General features: G+C 42.4%; 1 pseudogene; it reads left to right on the forward strand.

The window, feature by feature from the left end:
- Positions 1-345: 345 nt before the first annotated feature.
- LOC123045625 (uncharacterized) overlaps positions 346-18,502 on the forward strand; it is a 95,907-nt pseudogene continuing 77,750 nt past the window's right edge.

Below are 18,502 nucleotides of genomic sequence, written 5' to 3' on the forward strand. Positions count from 1 at the left end.
GTCTTTGATGATGATTGTATAGAAGCATTTGAAATACTTAAGAAAGCTTTGATTACTGCACCTATTGTTCAGCCACCTGATTGGAATTTACCCTTCGAAATTATGTGTGATGCTAGCGATTATGCTGTAGGTGATGTTCTAGGGCAAAGGGTTGATAAGAAATTGAATGATATTCAATATGCTAGTAAAACTCTAGACACTGCACAGAGAAATTATGCTACTACTGAAAAAGAATTCTTAGCAGTTGTATTTGCATGTGATAAGTTCAGACCTTATATTGTTGATTCTAAAGTAACTATTCACACTGATCATGCTGCTATTAAATATCTTATGAAAAAGAAAGATGCTAAGCCTAGACTTATTAGATGGGTTCTCTTGCTAAAAGAATTTGATTTGCATATTATTGACAGAAAGGGAGCTGAGAACCCCATTGCAGACAACCTGTCTAAGTTAGAGAATGTTCTTGATGACCCACTACCAATTGATGACAGCTTTCCCGATGAACAATTAGCTATCATAAATGCTTCTCGTACCTCTCCATGGTATGCTGATTATGCTAATTACATTGCTGCTAAATTTATACCACCTAGTTTCACATACCAGCAAAAGAAAAAGTTCTTTTATGATTTAAGACTTTACTTCTGGGATGACCCACACCTTTATAAAGAAGGAGATGGTGTTATTAGACATTGTGTACCTGAACATGAACATGAATGGATCCTACGCAAGTGTCACTCCGAACCATATGGAGGACACCACGCTGGAGATAGAAGTGCACATAAGGTATTGCAATCCGGTTTTTATTGGCCTACTCTCTTCAAAGATGCACGTAAGTATGTCTTGTCCTATGATGAATGTCAAAGAATTGGTAATATTAGTAGACCTCAAGAAATGCCTTTGAATTATTCTCTTGTTATTGAACCATTTGATGTTTGGGGCTTTGATTATATGGGACCGTTTCCTGCCTCTAATGGATATACACATATTTTAGTTGATGTTGATTATGTTACTAAGTGGGTAGAAGCTATTCCAACTAGTAGTGTTGATCATAACACCTCTATTAAGATGCTCAAATAAGTTATTTTTCCGAGGTTTGGAGTCCCTAGATATCTCATGACTGATGGTGGTTCACATTTTATTCATGGTGATTTTCGTAAAATGCTTTCCAATTATGATGTTAATCATAGAATTGCATCTCCTTATCACCCATAGTCTAGTGGTCAAGTAGAGTTGAGTAATAGAGAGCTCAAATTAATTTTGCAAAAGACTGTTAATAGATCTAGAAAGAATTGGTCCAAGAAACTTGATGATGCATTATGGGCCTATAGAACTGCATATAAAATCCTATGGGTATGTCTCCATATAAAATGGTTTATGAAAAAGCTTGTCACTTACCACTCAAACTTGAACATAAGGCATATTGGGATATTAAAGAGCTCAATTATGATTTCAAACTTGCCGGTGAGAAGAGGTTATTTGACATTAGCTCACTTGATGAATGGAGAACCCAGGCTTATGAGAATGCCAAGCCTTTTAAAGAAAAAGTTAAAAGATGGCATGACAAAAGGATACAAAAGCGTGAGTTTAACATAGGTGATTATGTGTTGCTATTCAACTCTCATTTAAGATTTTTTGCAGGAAAACTTCTCTCTAAATAGGAAGGCCCTTACGTTATCGAGGAGGTCTATCGTTCTGGTGCCATAAAAATCAACAACTTCGAAGGCACAAATCTGAAGGTAGTGAACGGTCAAAGAATCAAACATTATATCTCAGGTAATCCTATAAATGTTGAAACTAACATTATTGAAACCGTAACCCCGGAGGAATACATAAGAGACACTTTCCAGAATGTTTCACACTCCGAAAAGGAATAGGTATGTGGTATGGTAAGTAAATCGACTCCAAAACAGTTCTAATAGCAATTTTTTCTCCGTTTTGGAATATTTAAGAAAATAGGAAAATAAGAAGTTGTCCGGGAAGGACACGAGGCGTCCACGAGGGTGGAGGGTGGACCCCCTACCTCGTGGGCACCTCGTGTGCCCTCTAGACTCCGTTTTCTTGCATGTTACTTCTTTCAGTCGGTAAAAAATCATTATATAATCTCCCGAATGTTTTGACCACCATACCACGCAAACATCTTCTATCTTTGTTTCGAGCTGTTTCTGCAACGGATTAGAGCAATATGTCATCCCAGGATTCGGAGGGAGAAAGCTATGTGGCTGATTACCTTATAGACCCTAAGGTCTACGGGGACTTGGATCATTGTGGCTGGACCACCGAGGAAGAAGAAGACTACGAGCCTAAGGGAAAGGAGGAGACGAGCTCAGAAGAAGATGAAGTCCCGTTATCTCAACCTGGGGATATGCATGTGGAGTTTAAAAAGTCAAGCCTCCCTGATAGGGCAAAGAAACCCAAGATCGAGTTTATCCCTTTTCGCCTCTTGCAGGAAAACAAACAAGAACTATGCAAAAGGATATTAAGCATTGAGCAGGAGATTGATGATCTAAGGGAGCAAAATTCCATTCTCAAGTGCAAATTAAGGAAGAAGCCTACATCATCAACAACTCCTTCTTCACCACCTCCGAGGACATAATCACATGGGTATGGGCACTCCCCTTGGCAACTGCCAAGCTTGGGGGAGGTGCCCCGGTATCGTATCATCATCACACTCCTATCTTTATTGTTTTTCCTAGTTCTATCCTTTTGGTAATATCTTGATCTAGTAGAATAAAGCTTTGGTATGAATTTGTTTTGAGTTTTGCTTTGTGATCCCTTTATGTAATTGAGTCCATGAGCTATATATAATAAAGATTAGTGTTGAGTCAATGGCTTTGCTATCTTGCTATGATCTTGAGAAAATAGAAAGAATAAAAAGAAATAAAAGAGTTCATATTGATCTTGTGGATAGTAATGACTTCACACATAGAGAGTATGAGGCATAAAAGCTGTTGAGAGTTGGTAAACATAGTTTTGGTCATTGTTGCAATTAATAGGAAGTAATAAAGAAAGAGAGTTTCTCACATATAAATATACTATCTTGGACATCTTTTAAGATTGAGAGTACTCATTAAGTATGACATGCTAAAGAGTTGAGGTTGGACAAGGAAGACAACATAATGGGTTATGTTTTCTCACATCTCAGTTAAAGTATATTGTCATGGATCGTCCAACATGTTGAGCTTGCCTTTCCCCCTCATGCTAGCCAAATTCCTTGCACCAAGTAGAGATACTACTTGTGCTTCCAAATATCCTTAAACCCAGTTTTGCCATGAGAGTCCACCATACCTACCTATGGATTGAGTAAGATCCTTCAAGTAAGTTGTCATGTTGCAAGCAATAAAAATTGCTCTCTAAATATGTATGAATTATTAGTGCTGAGAAAATAAGCTTTATACGATCGTCTGATATGGAAGTAATAAAAGTGACAGACTGCATAATAAAGGTTCATATCACAAGTGGCGATATAAAGTGACGTTCTTTTGCATTAAAATTTCGTGCATCCAACCATAAAAGCACATGACAACCTCTGCTTCCCTCTGCGAAGGGCCTATCTTTTACTTTATGTCTTTTACATTATGCAAGAGTCAAGGTGATCCTCACCTTTCCCTTTTTCATTTTATCCTTTGGCAAGCACCTCGTGTTGGAAAGTTCCTGATATATATATATATATATATATCCAATTAGATGTAAGTTAGCATGAACTATTATTGTTGACATTACCCTTGAGGTAAGACGTTGGGAGGCAACACTATAAGCCCCTATCTTTATCTGTGTCCAACTAAAACTCCAGAACCATAAGTATTGCGTGAGTGTTAGCAATTGTAGAAGACTAAATGATAGTTGAGTATGTGGACTTGCTGAAAAGCTCTATTCTTGACTCTTTCTAATGTTATGATAAATTGCAATTGCTTCAATGACTGATATTATAGTTTATTAGTTCTCAATGAAGTTTCTGAACCATACTTGACATTGTGAATAGATTGTTACTTGAGCATAAGAAATCACATGACAAAATCTATATATGTTGTTGTTATAAGAATGATCATGATGCCATCATGTCCGTATTTTATTTTTATCGACACCTCTATCTCTAAACATGTGGACATATTTTTTGATATCGGCTTCATCTCGAGGACAAGCGAGGTCTAAGCTTGGGGGAGTTGATACGTTCATTTTGCATCATGCTTTTATATCGATATTTATTGCATTATGGGTTGTTATTAACGTTATGCCATAATACTTATGGCTATTCTCTCTTATTTTACAAGGTTTAACATGAAGAGGGAGAATGCCGGCAGCTGGGATTCTGGGCTGGAAAAGGAGCAAATATTGGAAACCTATTCCGCGCAGCTCCAAAAGTCGTGAAAGTCCACGAAAGTCATTTTTGAAATTAATAAGAATTATTGAGCGAAAAAAGTACCAGAGGGGGCCCACACCCTGGCCACGAGGGCGGGGGGGCGCGCCCACCCCTACTGGGCGCGCCCCCTGCCTCGTGGGCCCCCTAGTGGCCCTCTGGTGCCCATCTTCTACTATATGAAGTCTTTTACCCTGGAAAAATCATAAGCAAGCTTACAGGATGAAACTCCGTCGCCACGAGGCGGAACCTTGGCGGAACCAATCTAGGGCTCCGGTGGAGCTGTTCTGCCGGGGAAACTTCCCTCTGGGTGGGGGAAATCATCACCATCGTCATCACCAACAATCCTCTCATCGGGAGGGGGTCAATCTCCATCAACATCTTCACCAGCACCATCTCCTCTCAAACCCTAGTTCATCTCTTGTATCCAATCTTTGTACAAAAACCTCAGATTGGTACCTGTGGGTTGCTAGTAGTGTTGATTACTCCTTGTAGTTGATGCTAGTTGGTTTATCCGGTGGAAGATCATATGTTCAGATCCTTAATGCATATTAATACTCCTCTGATCATGAACATGAATATGCTTTGTGAGTAGTTATGTTTGTTCCTGAGGACATGGGTGAAGTCTTGCTATTAATAGTCATGTGAATTTGGTATTTGTTCAATATTTTGATGAGATGTATGTTGTCTCTCCTCTAGTGGTGTTATGTGAACATCGACTACATGACACTTCACCATTATTTGGGCCTAGAGGAAGGCATTGGGAAGTAATAAGTAGATGATGGGTTGCTAGAGTGACAGAAGCTTAAACCCTAGTTTATGCATTGCTTCATAAGGGGCTGATTTGGATCCACTTGTTTCATGCTATGGTTAGGTTTATCTTAATACTTCTTTTGTAGTGCGGATGCTTGCAATAGGAGTTAATCATAAGTGGGATGCTTGTCCAAGAAAGGGCAACACCCAAGCACCGGTCCACCCACATATCAAATTATCAAAGTAACGAACGCGAATCATATGAGCGTGATGAAAACTAGCTTGACGATAATTTCCATGTGTCCTCGGGAGCGCTTTTCTCATTATAAGAACTTGTCCAGGCTTGTCCTTTGCTACAAAAGGATTGGGCCACCTTGCTGCACCTTATTTACTTTCATTGGTAGTTACCCGTTACAAATTATCTTATCACAAAACTATCTGTTACCTACAATTTCGGTGCTTGCAGAAAATACCTTACTGAAAACCGCTTGTCATTTCCTTATGCTCCTCGTTGGGTTCGAAACTCTTACTTATCGAAAGGACTACGATAGATCCCCTATACTTGTGGGCCATCATGCCCTACCCTCCTGGGCGCGCCCCCTGCCTCGTGGGCCACCTGGAAGCCCCCAGATGCCCATCTTCTGGTATAAGGTGTCTTTTGCCCTGGAAAAAATCAGAAGGAAGCTTTCGGGACGAAGCGCCACCATCTCGAGGCGGAACCTTGGCGGAACAAATCTAGGGCTCCGGCGGAGCTGTTCTACCGAGGAAACATCCCTCCGGGAGGGGGAAATCATCACTATCGTCATCACCATCGATTGTCTCATCAGGAGGGGGTCAATCTCCATCAACATCTTCACCAAAACCATCTCCTCTCAAACCCTAGTTCATCTCTTGTATCCGATCTTTGTCTCAAAACCTCAGATTGGTACCTGTGGGTTGTTAGTAGTGTTGATTACTCCTTGTAGTTGATGCTAGTTGGTTTATTAGGTGGAAGATCATATGTTAAGATCCTTTATGCATATTAATACCCCTCTAATTATGAACATGAATATGATTTGTGAGTAGTTACGTTTGTTCCCGAGGACATGGGAGATGTCTTGTTATAAGTAGTCATGTGAATTTGGTATTCGTTTGATATTTTGGTGAGATGTATGTTGTCTCTCCTCTAGTGGTGTTATGTGAATGTCGGCTACATGACACTTCACCATTTTTTGGGCCTAGAGGAAGGCATTGGGAAGTAATAAATAGATGATGGGTTGCTAGAGTGACAGATGCTTAAACCCTAGTTTATGTGTTGCTTCATAAGGGGCTGATTTGGATCCATATGTTTCATGCTATGGTTAGGTTTACCTTAATTCTTCTTTCGTAGTTGTGGATGCTTGCAAGGGGGGTTAATCATAAGTGGGATGCTTGTCCAAGGTAGGGCAGTCCCCAAGAACCGGTCCACCCACATATCAAATTATCAAAGTAACGAACGCGAATCATATGAGCATGATGAAATTTAGCTTGACGATAATTCCCATGTGTCCTCGGGGAGCGCTTTCCTTTATATAAGAGTTTGTCCAGGCTTGTCCTTTGCTACAAAAAGGATTGGGGCATCTTGCTGCACCTTGTTTACTTTTGTTACTTGTTACCCGTTACAAATTACCTTATCCCAAAACTATCTGTTACTGATAATTTCAGTGCTTGCACAGAATAACTTACTGAAACCCGCTTGTCGTTTCCTTCTGCTCCTCATTCGGTTCGACACTCTTACTTATCGAAAGGACTACAATAGATCCCCTATACTTGTGGGTCATCAAGACTCTCTTCTGGTGCCATTGCCGGGGAGTGAAGCGCCTTTGGTAGGTGGAATTTGGTAAGGAAAAATTTATATAGTGTGCTGAAATTTACTGTCACTTGTTACTATGGAAAATAATCCTTTGAGGGGCTTGTTCGGGGTATCTTCACCCCGACCAGTAGAGCAAACAGTTGCTCCTCAACCTACTGAAATGGTTTACTTTGAAATTCCTTCGAGTATGATAGAGAAACAGCTAGCTAATCCTTTTACAGGAGATGGAACATTATATCCCGATATGCACCTAATCTATGTGGATGAAGTTTGTGGATTATTTAAGCTTGGAGGTATGCCCGAGGATGTTATCAAGAAGAAGTTTTTCCCTTTATCTTTGAAGGGAAAGTCATTGACATGGTTTAGGCTATGTGATGATATTGGATCATGGAACTACAACCAATTGAAATTGGAATTTCATCAGAATTTTATCCTATGCATCTGGTTCATCGTGATCGTAATTATATATATAATTTTTGGCCTCGCGAAAGAGAAAGTATCGCTCAATCTTGGGGAAAGCTTAAGTAAATGTTATATTCATGCCCCAATCATGAGCTCTCAAGAGAAATTATTATTCAAAATTTTTATGCTCGGCTTTCTCTCAATAATCGCTCCATGCTCGATACTTCTTGTACTGCTTCTTTTATGATGAAGACTATTGAATTCAAATGGGATTTATCGGAAAGAATTAAACGCAACTCTGAAGATTGGGAGCTCGACGATGGTAAGGAGTCAGGTATAACACCTAAGTTTGATTGTGTTTAATCTTTTATGGATACCAATGCTTTTCGTGAATTTAGCACTAAATATGGACTTGACTCTGAGAGAGTAGCTTCATTCTGTAAATCATTTGCTACTCATGTTGATCTCCCTAAGGAAAAGTGGTTTAAATATCATCCTCCCATTGAAGTAAAAGTAGTAAAACCTATTAAAGTTGAAGAAAAGACTATCACTTATAAATTTGATCCTATTGTTCCTACTGCTTATATTGAGAAACCACCTTTCCCTGTTAGAATAAAGGATCATGATAAAGCTTCAACTGTGGTTCGTAAGAGTAATGCTATAACATCTACACCCCCAGAGCAAATTAAAGTTGAACCTAGTATTACTATGGTTAAAGATCTCTTGGTCGATAATATTTATGGGCATGTTATTTACTTCTGTGATGAAGCTGCTAGAATTGCTAGACCCGATACTAAAAATAAACATAGACATGTTGTCGGCATGCCTGTTGTTTCTGTTAAAATAGGAGATCATTGTTATCATGGCTTATGTGATATGGGTGCTAGTGCGAGTGTAATACCTCATTCCTTATACAAAGAAATTATGCATGATATTGCACCTGCTGAAATAGATATTGATGTTACTATTAAGCTTGCCAATAGAGATACTATTTCACCAGTTGGGATTGTTAGAGATGTTGAAGTCTTGTGTGGGAAAGTTAAATATCCTACTGATTTTCTTGTTCTTGGTTCCCACAAGATGACTTTTGTACCATTATATTTGGTAGACCCTTCTTGAATACTGTTAATGCTAAGATAGACTACGAAAATGATATTGTTACTATTGGTTTAGGGGATATGTGACTTTAATTTTGCTAAATTCCGTAGACAACCCCATGATAAACAATTGCCTAGTAAAGATGATATTATTGGTCTTGCTTCTATTTTCGTGCCTCCTAATGATCCTTTAGAACAATATTGTCTAGACCATGAAAATGATATGTTTATGAATGAAAGATGGGAAATAGATGAAGTATTCTTTAAACAAGGACCTATTTTGAAACACAACTTGTCTGTTGAAATCCTAGGGGATCCTCCTCCACCCAAGGGTGATCCCGTGTTTGAGCTTAAACCACTACCTGATACTCTTAAATATGCTTATCTTGATGAAAAGAAGACATATCTTGTTATTATTACTGGTAATCTTTCAGAGCAGGAAGAAGAGAAATTATTGAAAACTCTGAAGAAGCACCGTGTTGCTATTGGATATACTCTTGATGATCTTAAGGGCATTAGTCCCACTCTATGCCAGCACAAAATAAAGCTAGAGAAAGATGCTAAACTAGTTGTTGATCACCAACGGCCGTTAAATCCTAAGATGAAAGAAGTGGTATGAAATGAAATACTAAAGCTTTCGGAGGCAGGTATAATTTATCATGTTGCTGATAGTCGATGGGTAAGTCCTGTCCATTGTGTCCCTAAAAAGGGAGGTATTACTGTTGTTCCTAATGATAAAGATGAATTGATCCCACAAAGAGTTGTTACAGGTCATAGAATGGTAATTGATTTCCGCAAATTAAATAAACCTACTAGGAAAGATCATTACCCTCTACCTTTTATTGATCAAATGCTAGAAAGATTATCCAAACATACACATTTTTGCTTTCTAGATGGTTATTCTGGTTTCTCCCAAATACCTGTGTCAAAAGAGGATCAGGATAAGACCACTTTTACTTGCCCTTTCGATACCTTTGCTAATAGACGTATGCATTTTGGTTTATGCAATGCACCTGCTACCTTTCAAAGATGTATGACTGTTATATTCTCTGACTTTTGTGAAAAGATTGTTGAGGTTTTCATGGATGATTTCTCCGTGTATGGAACTTCTTTTGATGATTGCTTAAGCAACCTTGATCGAGTTTTGTAGAGATGTGAAGAAACTAATCTTGTCTTGAATTGGGAGAAGTGCCACTTTATGGTTAATGAAGGTATTGTCTTGGGGCATAAGATTTCTTAAAGAGGTATTGAAGTTGATAAAGCTAAAGTTGAAGCTATTGAAAAGATGTTGTGTGCTACGTCTTGAGCTTGCGTTGGTTTTCCTTGAAGAGGAAAGGGTGATGCAGCAGTAGTAGCGTAAGTATTTCCCTCAGTTTTTGAGAACCATGGAATCAATCCAGTAGGAGGCTCCTCAAAATTCCCACGCACCTACACAAACAAACAAAGAACTCGCAACCAACGCAATAAAGGGGTTGTCAATCCCTTCACGACCACTTGCGAAAGTGAGATCTGATAGAGATAGTATGATAAGATAAATATATTTTTGGTATTTTATAATATAGATTGGAAAAGTAAAGATGCAAATAAAAGTAGATTGAAAGCTTATATGATCAAATATAGACCCGGGGGCCATAGGTTTCACTAGTGTCTTCTCTCAAGATAGCATAAGTATTACGGTGGGTGAACAAATTACTGTCGAGCAATTGATAGAAAAGCGAATAATTATGAGATTATCTAGGCATGATCATGTATATAGGCATCACGTCCGTGACAAGTAGACCGACTCCTGCCTGCATCTACTACTATTACTCCACACATCGACCGCTATCCAGCATGCATCTAGAGTATTAAGTTCATAAGAACAGAGTAACACATTAAGAAAGATGACATGATGTAGAGGGATAAACTCATGCAATATGATATAAACCCCATCTTTTTATCCTCGATGGCAACAATACAATACGTGCCTTGCTGCCCCTGGTGTCACTGGGAAAGGCACCGCAAGATTGAACCCAAATCTAAGCACTTCTCCCATTACAAGAAAGATCAATCTAGTAGGCCAAACCAAACTGATAATTCGAAGAGACTTGCAAAGATAACTTAATAACACATAAAATAATTCAGAGGAGATTCAAATATTTCTCATAGATAAACTTGATCATAAACCCACAATTCATCGGATCTCGACAAACACACTGCAAAAAGAGTTACATCGAATGGATCTCCAAGAAGATTGAGGAGAACATGGTATTGAGATCCAAAAAGAGAGAAGAAGCCATCTAGCTAATAACTATGGACCCGAAGGTCTGTGGTAAACTACTCACAACTCATCGGAGGGGCTATGGTGTTGATGTAGAAGCCCTCCATGGTCGATTCCCCCTTCGGCGGAGCGCTGGCAAAGGCTCCAAGATGGGATCTCGCGGATACAGAAGGTTACAGTGGTGGAAATAGTTTTTTGTTGGCTCCCTGGATGTTCTCGGGGTATGTGGGTATATATAGGAGGAAGTAGGTCGGTGGCCGCCCAAGGGGCCCACGAGATAGGGGGCGCGCCTTGTAGGGGTGGGCGCGCCCTCCACCCTCGTGGCCGCCTCGACTGCTTCTTGACTTGCACTACAAGTCCTCTGGATCACGTTCATTCCAAAAATCACGCTCCCGAAGGTTTCATTCTGTTTGGACTCCATTTGATATTCCTTTTCTTCGAAATACTGAAATAGGCAAAAAAAACAGCAATACGGGCTGGGCCTCCGGTTAGTAGGTTAGTCCCAAAAATGATATAAATGTGTAAAGTAAAGCCCATAAACATCCAAAATGGGTAATATAGTAGCATGGAACAATAAAAAATTATAGATACGTTGGAGACGTATCAAGCATCCCCAAGCTTAATTCCTGCTCGTCCTCGAGTAGGTAAATGATAAAAACAGAATTTTTGATGTGGAATGCTACCTAGCATAATTCTCAATGTAATTTTCTTTATTGTGGCATGAATGTTTAGATCCAAATGATTCAAAATAAAAGTTCATATTGACATAAGGAATAGTAATACTTCAAGCATACTAATCAAAGCAATCATGTCTTCTCAAAATAACATGGCTAAAGAAAGTTCATCCCTACAAAAATCATATAGTTAGGCTATGCTTCATTTTCGTCACACAAAAATGCTCCCAAATTATACACCCCCAATGACAAGCCAAGCAATTGTTTTGTACTTAAATAATCTCAAACTTCTTCAACTTTCACGCAATACATGAGCGTGAGCCATGGATATAGCACTATGGGTGGAATAGAATATGATGAAGGGGATTGTGTGGAGAAGACAAAAAAGAGAAAGTCTCACATTGACGAGGATAATCAACGGGCTATGGAGATGCCCATCAATTGATGTCAACATGAGGAGTAGGGATTGCCATGCAACGGATGCACTAGAGCTATAAATGTATAAAAGCTCAACAAAAGAAAACTAGTGGGTGTGCATCCAACTTGCTTGCTCACGAAGACTTTGGGCATTTTGAGGAAGCCCATCGTAAGAATATACAAGCCAAGTTCTATAATGAAAAATTCTCACTAATATATGAAATGACAACATATGAGACTCTCTATATGAAGAACATGGTGCTACTTTGAAGCACAAGTGTCGAAAAGAGATAGTAACATTGCCACCTTTTATTTATTTTCTTTTATTTTCTTTTTTTTGGGCCTTTCTTTCTTTTTGGCCTTTCTTATTTTTATTTTCTTTGGCCTTTCTTTTTTTGGCCTTTTTTTCCTTTTTGGGGACAATGCTCTAATAATGATGATCATCACACTTTTATTGATTTACAACTCATGAATTACAACTCAAAACTAGAACAAGATATGACTCTATATGAATGCCTCCGGCGGTGTACCGGGATGGACAATGAATCAAGAGTGACATGTATGAAAAATTATGCAAAGTGGCCTTGCCACAAATACTATGTCAACTACATGATCATGTAATGGCAATATAACAAATAGTAATGCATGTCATGATGATAAACGGAACGGTGGAAAGTTGCATGGCAATATATCTCGGAATGGATATGGAAATGCCATAATAGGTAGGTATGGTGGCTGTTTTGAGGAAGACATAAGGAGGTTTATGTGTGATAGAGCATATCATATCATGGGGTTTGGATGCACCGGCGAAGTTTGCACCAACTCTCAAGGTGAGAAAGGGCAATGCACGGTACCGAAGAGGCTAGCAATGATGGAAAGGTAAAAGTGCGTATAATCCATGGACTCAACATTAGTCAAAAGAACTCATATACTTATTGCAAAAATCTACAAGTCATCAAAAACCAAGCACTACGTGCATGCTCCTAGAGGGATAGATTGGTAGGAAAAGACCATCGCTCGTCCCCGACCGCCACTCATAAGGATGCACAATCCAAGGACACCTCATGTTTCAAATTTGTTACACAACTTTAACCATACGTGCATGCTATGGGACTTGCTAACTTCAACACAAGCATTCTTTAAATTCATAATCACCCAACTAGCATGACTTTAATATCACTACCTCCATATCTCAAAACAATTATCAAGTATCAAATTGATCATAGAATCCAATTCACTTCCTATGATAGTTTTTATTATACCCAACTTGGATGCCTACCATTCTAGGACCAATTTTATAACCATAGCAAATACCATGTTGTTCTAAGAGACTCTCAAAATAATATAAGTGAAGCATGAGAGACTAGTAATTTCTACAAAATTAAGCCACCGCCGTGCTCTAAAAGATATAAGTGAAGCACTAGAGCAAAACTATCTAGCTCAAAAGATATAAGCGAAGCACATAGAGTATTCTAATAAATTTCAATCAAGTGGGCTTCTCCCAAAAGGTGTGTACAACATGGTGTTGAAATATGCCCTAAAGGCAATAACAAAATGGTTATTATTATATTTCTTTGTTCATGATAATTGTCTATTGTTCATGCTATAATTGTATTATCCGGAAATCGTAATACATGTGTGAATACATAGACCACAACAAGTCCCTAGTGAGCCTCTAGTTTACTAGCTCGTTGATCAACAGATAGTCATGGTTTCCTGACTATGGACATTGGATGTCATTGATAACGGGATCACATCATTAGGAGAATGATGTGATGGACAAGACCCAATCCTAAGCTTAGCACAAAGATCATGTAGTTCGTTTCGCTAGAGCTTTTCCAAATGTCAAGTATCATTTCCTTAGAACATGAGATTGTGCAACTCCCGGATACCGTAGGAGTGCTTTGGGTGTGGCAAATGTCACAACATAACTGGGTGACTATAAAGGTGCACTACGGGTATCTCCAAAAGTGTCTGTTGGGTTGGCACGAATCGAGACTGGGATTTGTCACTCTGTATGACGGAGAGGTATCTCTGGGCCCACTCGGTAATGCATCATCATAATGAGCTCAATGTGACCAAGTGTCTAATCACAGGATCATGCATTACGGTATGAGTAAAGTGACTTGCCGATAATGAGATTGAACGAGGTATTGGGATACCGACGATCGAGTCTCGGGCAAGTAACGTACCGATTGACAAAGGGAATTGTATACGGGGTTGATTGAATCCTCGAAATCGTGGTTCATCCGATGAGATCGTCGAGGAGCATGTGGGATCCAACATGGGTATCCAGATCCCGCTGTTGGTTATTGACCGGAGAGGCGTCTCGGTCATGTTTGCATGTCTCCCGAACCCGTAGGGTCTACACACTTAAGGTTCGGTGACGCTAGGGTTGTAGAGATATTAGTATGCAGTAACCCGAAAGTTGTTCGGAGTCCCGAATGAGATCCCGAATGTCACGAGGAGTTCCAGAATGGTCCGAAGGTGAAGAATTATATATAGGAAGTCGGGTTTCGGCCATCGGGAAAGTTTGGGGGGTCACCGGTATTGTACCGGGACCACCGGAAGGGTCCCGGGGGTCCACCGAGTGGGGCCACCTATCCCGGAAGGCCCCATGGGCTGAAGTGGAAGGGGAACCAGCCCCTGGTGGGCTGGTGCCCCCCCTTGGGCCCTCCCTGCACCTAGGGTTGGAAACCCTAGGGGTGGGGGCGCCTCCACCTGGCTTGGGGGGCAAGTTTCCCCCCTGGCCGCCCCCCCTTGGAGATTGCATCTCCTAGGGCCGGCGCCCCCCCTAGGGGGCCTATATAAAGGAGGAGGGAGGGCAGCCGCACCCATGCTCTTGGCGCCTCCCTCTCCCCATTGCTACACCTCTCCCTCTCATAGAAGCTCGGCGAAGCCCTGTCGAGATCGCTGCTGCATCCACCACCACGCCGTCGTGCTGCTGGATCTCTGTCAACCTCTCCTTCCCCTTGCTGGATCAAGAAGGAGGAGATGTCTTCCTCAACCGTACGTGTGTTGAACACGGAGGTGCCGTCCCTTCGGCACTAGGATCTCTTGTGATTTGGATCACGACGAGTACGACTCCCTCAACCCCGTTCTCTTGAACGCTTCCGCACGCGATCTACAAGGGTATGTAGATGCACTCCCCTCTCTCGTTGCTAGATGACTCCATAGATTGATCTTGGTGAACGTAGGAAACATTTTATTTTATGCAACGTTCCCCAACACAAGGATGATTGTGGAAAACTAAAAAGCAAATACTAATATCATACAAGAGGCTCCAAGCAAAACACATATCATGTGGCGAATAAAAATTGAGCTCCAAGTAAAGTTACCGATAAACGAAGACAAAAGAGGGGATGCATTCCGGGGGCATTGAGGGAGTCCTGGATTAGGGGGTATCCGGACAGCTGGACTGTGTACAACGTCCGTACTATTGAAGCGTGAAGATACAAGACTCAAGACTTCGGTCCGTGTTTGGATGGGACTCTCCTTTGCGTGGAAGGCAAGCTTGGCGATCCGGATATTGTGTTTCCTTTCTTGTAACCGACTCCATGTAAACCCTAGCCCTCTCCGATGTCTATATAAACCGGAGAGGTTGGTCCTTAGAAGGCCGATCACAATTACAATCATACCATCATAGGCTAGCTCCTAGGGTTTAGCCTCTACGATCTCGTGGTAGATCTACTCTTGTACTACCCTTATCATCAATATTAATCAAGCAGGAAGTAGGGTTTTACCTCCATCGAGAGGGCGCGAACCTGGGTAAACATCTGTGTCCCTTGTTTCCTGTTACCATCAGCCTTGACGCACAGATCGGGACCCCCTACGGCCCTACCCGAGATCCGCCGGTTTTGACACCGACATTGGTGCTTTCATTGAGAGTTCCTCTGTGTCGTCGCTGTCAGGCTCGATGGCTCCTTCAATCATCATCAACAACGCTGTCCAGGGTGAGACTTTCCTCCCCGGATAGATCTTCATGTTCGGCGGCTTCGCGCTGCGGGCCAATTCGCTTGGCCACCTGGAGCAGATCGATAGTTATGCCCCCGGCCACCAGGTCAGGTTCGGAAACTTGAACTACACAACGGATATTCGCGGAGACTTGATCTTCGACGGATTCAGGCCAACATCAGGGTCGCTGAACAATCACGACGAGCACGGCTTAGACTTGCTGTCAAACGATGCTCGGGATATTACCCCGGCAGAAGCCCCGGATCTAAATCCGGGGCAGGTTTCGTTGCCTATAGACGAAGGGCTGGACCCCGCCCCGTAGGTCGTACCCTCACCGGCGATAGAGCCGAACACAGGCCTCACTTCTGAGGGAGCCTGTAACCCTGGACCCCCGGATTCATATCCGGTTATAGGACCCGGTCCGCGCACTCCCGAGCCCGCCAAGCTTGCCTGGGCCCCGGTAATGGAGTTCGCCGCTGCGGACATCTTCCAGCACTCGCCCTTTGGCGACATACTAAAATCATTTAAAATTCTCTCTTTGACAGAGAATTCCGGGCCAAACTATGTCCGGCTCGAGTGGGGAGCAAGCGACGAAGAAATTCGTTACCCACCCACCACCCACTTGATAGCCACAGTTGATGATTTAACCGACGCGCTTGACTTCGACTCCAAAGGCATCGACGCTATGGACGACGATGCAGGAGAAGACTCAGAATCTATGGGGGTACCGGATTCCCGCCTCGTCACATGACATATACATGGTGGATACGCCCAAGGAAGACGACGGTGACAATCCGGAAGATAAAACCCCCGGGCAAAAACCAAAGCAACGGCGCAGACGCCGTTCCAAATCCAGCAACAGTAAAAATATCAGCAAGAGCGCCAGAAGAATGGATACTCCGGCCAACCCCGAAGGCAACAACGACCAAACGGAACCAGCGATGGAGCAGGACGAACCAGGTCACGCCGAGCATAGTTCGGACCAAACGCCCGAAGACAATGATCCAGAGGGATGAGTTCATCCAACCGACCCAGGACAAGAAGACAGTCCGGACGATGACGCATTCATCGTTCCGGAAGAACGCGTGGAACAAGAGAACCTCCACAGAAAGCTTATGGCCACAACAAGAAATCTGAAGAGGCAGAAGCAACGGCTTAAAGCCGCACAGGAAATGCTCAATCGCAGATGGAACAAAGTGTTAGACACTGAAGAAAGATATGGTGACGATCGCCACACAAAGAGCTACCCAAAATGAAAGCCACTGCCAGAATTCGACGACGAGGCCGTTCCACCACAGAATAACACGACCAGGAGACAAGACGTACCACTTCATAACCGCAATAAATCAACTACCAAGGACACGCACGATCTACGTGAGCACCTGGATAATAAAGCTAGCGCAGCTAGGTCCATCTACGGATCTAAAGGACACACCTCGACGGGGGACTATGGTCGTCAAAACAGTTATGACAACCGAATACCAGTTTGGAATAAACACCGAACACAACAACAGCCGACGGCATGCCACAGCGCGTCCAGATACAGAGGGGCTGCTCACCCCCTGTGCTTTACTGATGAAGTACTGGACCATGAATTCCCACAGGGCTTTAAACATGTGAACATAGAGGCATACGACGGAACGACGGACCCAGGGGTCTGGATCGAGGACTTTATCCTGCATATACATATGGCTCGCGGGGATGGCCTCCACGCCATCAAATACCTTCCCCTCAAACTGAAGGGACCAGCTCGGCACTGGTTGAAAGGCCTCCCCGAAAATTCAATTGGGAGCTGGGAGGAACTAGAGGACACCTTCAGGGCCAATTTTCAAGGGACTTATGTCCGGCCTCCGGATGCTGACGATTTTAGTCACATAATCCAACAACCCGGAGAGTCCGCCCGTAAGCTTTGGAACAGATTCCTCACTAAGAAGAATCAAATCGTTGATTGTCCGGATGCCGAAGCCTTAGCGGCATTCAAACACAGCATCTGTGACGAGTGGCTCGCCAGACACCTCGGCCAAGAAAATCCAAGGACAATGGTAACCCTAACAAGCCTTATGACCCGCTTTTGCGCGGGAGAAGATAGCTGGCTAGCCCGTAAAGGCACCAGCGACCCCAGCACATCCTAAATAAGGGATGGCAACGGGAAGCCACGACGTAATAAAAATAAACGCCAAAACAAGGAAGAAAGCCTGGATAACACAACGGTTAATGCCGGATTCATGGGCTCTCGACCTAACCAGCAAAATAAGACATCTAAAGGCAGTAAAGAGGGACCGTCCGGTCTGAACAGAGTTCTGGACAGACTATGCCAAATTCATGGCACCCCCGACAAACCTGTGAACCACATGCACAGAGAGTGCTGGTCTTCAAGCAGGCCGGCAAACTAAACGCCGAACACAAGGGAAGGGAAACACCAAGTGAAGGCGAGGATGAACCTCGCCAGCCGAACACAGGAGGGCAGAAAAAATTCCCGCCAGAGGTTAAAACAGTGAACATGATCCACGCGACTCGCACATCCTTGGGAAGGCACGAACACGCCCATAAAGACGCGCGCGACATAGAGCCCATCGTACCCAAACGTAACTACTGGATGTCTTGTTCGATCACCTTCGATCACCTGGACGGCCGAACTAGCATTCGGCGTGAAGGATTAGATGCCTTGGTGCTTGACCCAATGATTGACGGATACCACCTCACCCACGTCCTCATGGACGGCGGCAGCAGTCTCAATTTACTATATGAGGACACTGTCCG

The sequence above is a fragment of the Triticum aestivum genome, chromosome 2B (assembly GCF_018294505.1).
Source record: "Triticum aestivum cultivar Chinese Spring chromosome 2B, IWGSC CS RefSeq v2.1, whole genome shotgun sequence".
Taxonomy (NCBI): domain Eukaryota; kingdom Viridiplantae; phylum Streptophyta; class Magnoliopsida; order Poales; family Poaceae; genus Triticum; species Triticum aestivum.